This window comes from Chrysochloris asiatica, unplaced genomic scaffold (assembly GCF_000296735.1).
Source record: "Chrysochloris asiatica unplaced genomic scaffold, ChrAsi1.0 scaffold00082, whole genome shotgun sequence".
Classification (NCBI taxonomy): domain Eukaryota; kingdom Metazoa; phylum Chordata; class Mammalia; order Afrosoricida; family Chrysochloridae; genus Chrysochloris; species Chrysochloris asiatica.
Window position 1 is genome coordinate 11,564,931 of NW_006408600.1, and position 6,461 is coordinate 11,571,391.

The window sequence follows — 6,461 nt, forward strand, 5'->3', positions numbered from 1 at the left end:
GGGCACAACTCAAAATGAAAAGAAACAGCTGTAAACATCCATTAATAATCAGAACATGGAATGTACGAAGTAAATCAAGGAAAATTGGAATTGTTAAATTAAATGTAACAAATAAACAAATATCTTAAGCATTAGTGAGCTGAAATAGACTGACATTGGCAATTTTGAATCTGAAAATCACATCGTTTGCTACGCTGGGAATGACAAACTGAAGAGGAATGGTGTCGCATTCAACATCAAAAAGAACATATCAAGATCTGTCTTCAAGTACAACACTGTCTGTGATAGGATAATATCCATATGTTTACAAGGAAGGCCGGAGTCCTGATGTGGTGCTATGGGTTAATACGCCAGACTGCAAAGCCATTTGAACTGCAAAGTCAGCAGTTCAAAAGTCACCAGCTGCTCCTCAGAAACCCTATACAGGGTCACTATAGGTCAGACCCAACTTGAGGGCACTCAACAACAACAACAACACAAGGAAGGCCAGTTAATACCACTGTTATTCAAATTTATGCATCAACCACTAATGAAAGTGATGAAGAAATTGAACAATTCTACCAACTTCTTCAGTATGATCAATCACGCAATCAAGATGTATTGATTATTACTGGAGATTGGAATGCAAAGGTTAGAAACAAAGAGAAAAGGATTAGTAGTTGGAAAAACTGGCTTTGTTGATAGAAACTATGCTGGCGATTGCATGACAGAATTCTGTAAAACTAATGACTTCTTCATTGCAAATACCTCTTTTAAACAATATAAAGATGACTATACACATGGACTTCATTAGATGAAATACAAAGAAATAAAATTTATTGCATCTTTGGAAAGAGACAGTGGAAAAGCTCCATATCATTAGCCAAAATAAGGCCAAGGGCAGACTGTGGAACAGACCATCATTTGTTCATATACAAATTCAGGTTGTAGCTGGAGAAAATGAAAATAAGTCCATGAGAGCCAAAATGTGACCTTAATATATACCACCTAAATTTAGAGATCATTTGAAGAAAATATTTTATTCATTAGATACTAAAGATCAAAGACCAGAAGAGTTGTGGTATGACATCCAGAATGTCATACAAGCTCACCCAGGAGCCATTAAGGCAAGTGGCTCGGTCCCCTCAGGGCAAACCCCTTTCCAAGACTAAGACTCAAGGGGAATACATGAGCAGGCATGTGGTCTGACTGGTTACCAAATTAGTCACCAATAAGGGGAAGTGGGGGAAAAACAGCAATGAAGTTGTAAGCTAAGTCCAGCTGTGTTCAATAGACTCCTGTGAACCTGGATGGAAACTTGGTTGGCCAGCAATATGGCAAGATCTGGGGATTCCTGGGCCCAGAGACAGTGACATAGCCACAGAGGACTAGAGTGGAGAGTGAAGAGTGAAGTATCCAGCTGATAAGAAGTGAGAGGAGATGCACAAGAACACCTACACTTGCAGATAATACGCACTTGACCTGGCTTCAATGGCTGGATGATCAGAACTTTACTAGAAGAAGAAAGTAGAGGAAAAAAAGAATAATCTGATATAATTTGATGAACTTGACCTATACCTATGGATGCAGTAGCGCAAAAGAGAGAACAAATTTTTACAGCGAGGATCATTCCCACCTCTTCAGTACACAGGATAGACAAAGATGGGTAACTTAGACACTGGCTACCCAAAATTGGGGAGGGGGGCTGCTACAAAGGCAAGAAGCGAATAGCTTACAAGCTTTCAAGAGGGAACCTAGATCCAAAAGTTGCAGGAGAAGGTCAAATCTCCATTGAGTGGTATTCAATCTGTCTGGACGGGGCTGATGAGAGGAGATGGGGATAAGACTTGTGGTTCAATAATCAATAATTGCTATCAGGACTGGCTGTGAGGGTTGGAAATGTAAAGGTAGATGCTTTGTAGCAAAAAGAGAGGAGTGATTGACTTTGCAGGAGCACAGGTCCCTGGGACCATCAAGGGAGAAGAACGGAGTGAGGGACCCTACCCAGAGAAGCAGTGATGCCAGAGATGGAGGCAGAGATAATGACAGAGAGACTGGGGACTCTAGACCTAGAGAGGGAGAGGGGCTATGTGCTGATGATCGAGGACAGGCTTGCGAGGTATATCCTTTGGTTGTTTGATGATTCATGGAGGGGATTGTAATCATTGCAATGAAATGAAATACGGTAGGGTGAATGTAAAGCTAGTGTTCTCCCTTGTAAACTACCACATAATTCACAATAAACCTTTTTAGAAAGAAAGAAAAAAAAAAAAAAGTCAAACAGGAAGAAAGCAAAAGGTCATTAAGAAGAAAAGAAATAAGGAAAAGAGCAACAAGGATGTCAGAAGAGACCCAGAATCTTGCTCTCCAGGGTAGAGATGCTAAAGCAAGTAGAAGAAGTGAGGAGGTATAAGAGCTGAACAGAAAATTTCAAAGGTCAGCTCCAGAAGACAAAGCCAAATATTATAAAGAAATGTGCGAAGACATGGAGATAGAAAACCAAAAGGGAAAAACACGCTCAGCTTTTCTCAAGCTGGAGGAACTGAAGAAAAAAATCAAGCCTCTACTTTTCATAATAAAGGATTCTGTGGGAAAAATATCAAATGATGCAGAAAACATCAAAAGAAGATGGAAGAAATATACAGAGTCACTGTACCAAAAAGAAATAGTCAATGTTCAACCATTTCAAGAAGTAGCATATGATCAAGAGCCAATGATCCTAAAGGAAGAAGCCCAAGGTTCATTGAAGGCATTGGCAAAGAACAAGGCATGTGGAATAAATAGAATACAAACTGAAATCTTTCAACAAGTTGACATGGCACAGGAGGCACTGACTCATCTATGCTAAAAAATTTAGAAGACAACTACCTGGCCAATTGACTGGAAGAGATTTGTATTTGTGCCCATTCCAAAGAGTGGTGATCCAAAGGAATGAATAAATCATCATACAACATCATTGCTATTCCATGCAATTAAAGTTTTACTAAAGAGAACATGGCTGCAAACATACATTGACAGAGAACTTCCCAGAGGTTCAAGCTAGATTCAAAAGAGGACATGGAAGAAGGGATATCATTGCTGACGTCAATTGGATCTTGGTTGAAAGCAGAGAATATCAGAAAGGTATTTACCTGTGCTTTATTGACTACGCAAAAGCTTTTGATTGTGTGGATCACGACAAGCTATGGACAACATTGCGAAGAATATTGATTGAAAGTTGTCATTCATAAAAGGACAGATATTTTATGCGACCATTATTGTAAAAACTTAAGAAAAGGTTTCCATACTAAAAGAAATATTCTTGATGGTTGCTATGGGTAGGAGGGAGGGGAGAGTAATTCACTGCCTAGAAGGTAGACACATATCAGCTTGGGTGACAGGGAGGGCAATATACAAGGAGGGGGAGGGCAATGCACAATGAAAAGGAGGGTGGTAGATGAACAATTAAGATAGGGGAAGACTTAGGGAGGTATACATGGGCTAAATGGAATAGAGGTAAACAGTTATTTATATACAACCATAGAACAACAGTGTTCTGTGAGTAGGTACATGAATCAAGACATAGACTGAATGGGTAAAAGAGGAGGAAAATGTTTATGTGTTTGACTGTCTTGTGGATAATGATTTCTCCTACTTACTATTGTAAAATAGACACTTAAGTGTGATAGAAATGAGTACTGGGAATTATTATGACAGGAAGCTTGTAAACCTGTCTTCAGTCTCTAAAAGATTGGATTTCCTAAAACGGAGTTAGAATCTCTTCAGGGAAATAGGCTTCTTTTTAAGCCTTTGTAGAGTATGGAGCTTTAGGTGAAATCCTGAGCCCCACCCAGAATCCTCTGGGTTGGGACATTGTTGTTGTTGTTAAGTGCTGTCAAGTTGGTTCGGACCCATAGTGACCCTGTGTTGGGTTTCTGAGGAGTGACTGGTGAGCTTGAACTGCCGACCTTTCAGTTCAAACTGACCTTGCAGTCCAGCTCATTAACCCACAGGGCCACACCAGGACTCATTGCCACTTGAAAATTCATTCAGACCAAACCAGAACTTCTGGGAGAACAGAAGATTCTTGCTGAAAGATCTTCAGAAAAAGCAGACTGTTGGACTTTTAGAATACCAAGCAAACTTTTGCTTTAGAGTCATCATGGCAAGAAAAGTAAGCCCATCAGGGAAAACCCCCTTCAAGGACTGAAACTCAAACAGAACGCATGAGCAATCTAGTATTCCCGCTGGTGACCACTTGGATTTACTTGTGAGCAAAAGTGGGGAAAACACAGGAATGAAGACATGACCATGTTCTATTGGCATCCACTGATCTTGAGTTGAGATAGAAAAGAGGAAGGGCTGACTGCTCTGAAGTTTAGGGTACTTATGTAGCCCTTGGGGACTAGGGCTGACAATGAAGAGATCTGCTGGTTTGAAGTAGAGGGAGGTGTGTGTGAACTCCAAACTTGTAGCTAGTAACCATTTGACCTATATTGGTTGGTTAACTGACCAGAACTCAACCAGATGAAGATAAAGATGTTTGTTTGACACTGTCCGCAAGTGCAAATTGCTACAATTTGCTGAACTAGACTTTTACTTATGGATGCAGTTGCTCAAAATTCCTACTGGAATGGAAAGGTATTTCATGTCAAGGAACAAGCTTTTTTCCTCAGTGGGAAATTTACACATTAACTATCAACAATGGGGGCACTATCCTGGTGTGGCGCTGTGGATTAATGTGTCAGACTGCAAAGACATTTGAAGTTCACCAGTTGCTCCTTGGAAACCCTATACAGAGTCACTGTAAGTCAGAACCAACTCTATAGCATTTAACAACAACAACATAAAGGCATGAAGTAGCTGGCTTACAAGACTTCATTATTGTGCTTTGTTTCAGAATGAGAGGGGTAAACTAGAATCTCCACTGAATCATTTTCTGCTTCTCCAGATGTACCTGGTGAAAGGGGGTGGGGATGATGCTGATAAGACTTTATTATTTCAACTGTGAGTAATTGTTAGCAGGATTAATTGTGATTGTCACAAATGTAATTATAAAAGATATGTAACTAAAAGTGGGGAGCAGTTAATCTTGCATTTTAGAAACAGAAGATCCCAGGACCATCAAAAAGGAAGAACATAAGTGGAGCATAAGATCCCTACCTAGTAAAGCAGCAACAGCAAAGAGGGTGACAGAAGTGGTAGTATGGAAGACAGAGCAGCTGTGAGCTCTAGGCTATGGACTGAGTAAGACTGTGTGCCTGGGAGTAGGAGGCTGGCTTGCAGAATGTGCCCTTTTGACATTTAAGTGAATATATATTTTTTTGTTTTCTATGTGTACATCAAATATTTTTGCTTTATTCTTTTCTGAAATACAACATGTAAATGGGGAGCCACAGGGAAGAACTTGGATAACTGTTGTTGCAAGGAGAGGATTGCAATCATTGAGATGAAACAAAGTGTTGAATGTAAAGCTGATGATCTTATGTGTAAACCTTCCCTCAATTCACAATAAAAAAGGTTTTTAAAAAGAGTTTTTCTGTCTCTGGTTACATTTTCTATCTTTTTAATTATTGAGAATATATTTCTCTTTACTTTATTGAGCATTATTTTCTTCATTGTTATGACCTCACTGATTGGTGCCATCCTATCAATTTCAACTCCTAGCAGCTCCGTGTACTTGAGTAGAACTGCCCCATAAGGGTTTTTGGCTGTAATGTTTTTGCGAGCAGATTGCCAGGTCTCTCATAGAGATGCTGAATGGGTTCAAACTACCAAATAAATCAATTCTCTGGATAAGTTATCAGGAGAGACCATTCCCTGGAAATGGACATCATGCTTGGTAAAGAAGAAGGTCAGTGAAAACAGAAGAACTCAATGAGATGAACTTACACAGTGGCTGCACCAATGGGCTTAAACATAATATTTGTGTGGCTGGTGCAGGATTAAACATTGCTTTGTTTTGTTGTGCATACAGTCTCTATGCGTGGGAGTGGACCCCACAGCAACTAACAATAATAATACAGTAATAATGGACCCTCAATCATGCAATGTAGTGTTATTAAAAGCAATTACTAGGTAATTTTATAAAACAGGATACGGAATTCATAAAAGGAAATCCATTTTACTTCCATCTAATTGTTATTGTTGTTGTTGTTGTTAAGTACTGTTGAGTAAATTCTGATTTATAAAGATCCTGAAAAGGGTTTTCAAGGAGTGGCTATTTGAGCTATGAATCTTGTGGTCAGTAGTCCAGTGTTGATCCTAAAGCGTCACACCAGGACTAGTATGAAGTCAGAGTTGGTTAAGAATTCAAGGTATGAATAATCTAAGGGTAATAATCATATTGATAAAAATGTACCAAAAAAATTACACTAAGAATTTTTAAAAACCTAGAAGTCACTTTTTTAAAAAAGGAAGGAAAGCCAAGAAACAGTGGGTGATAATAAAAGCACTTTTTTTTTCTGTTTAAAGAGTATACCTATTGTGGAACAATATACACT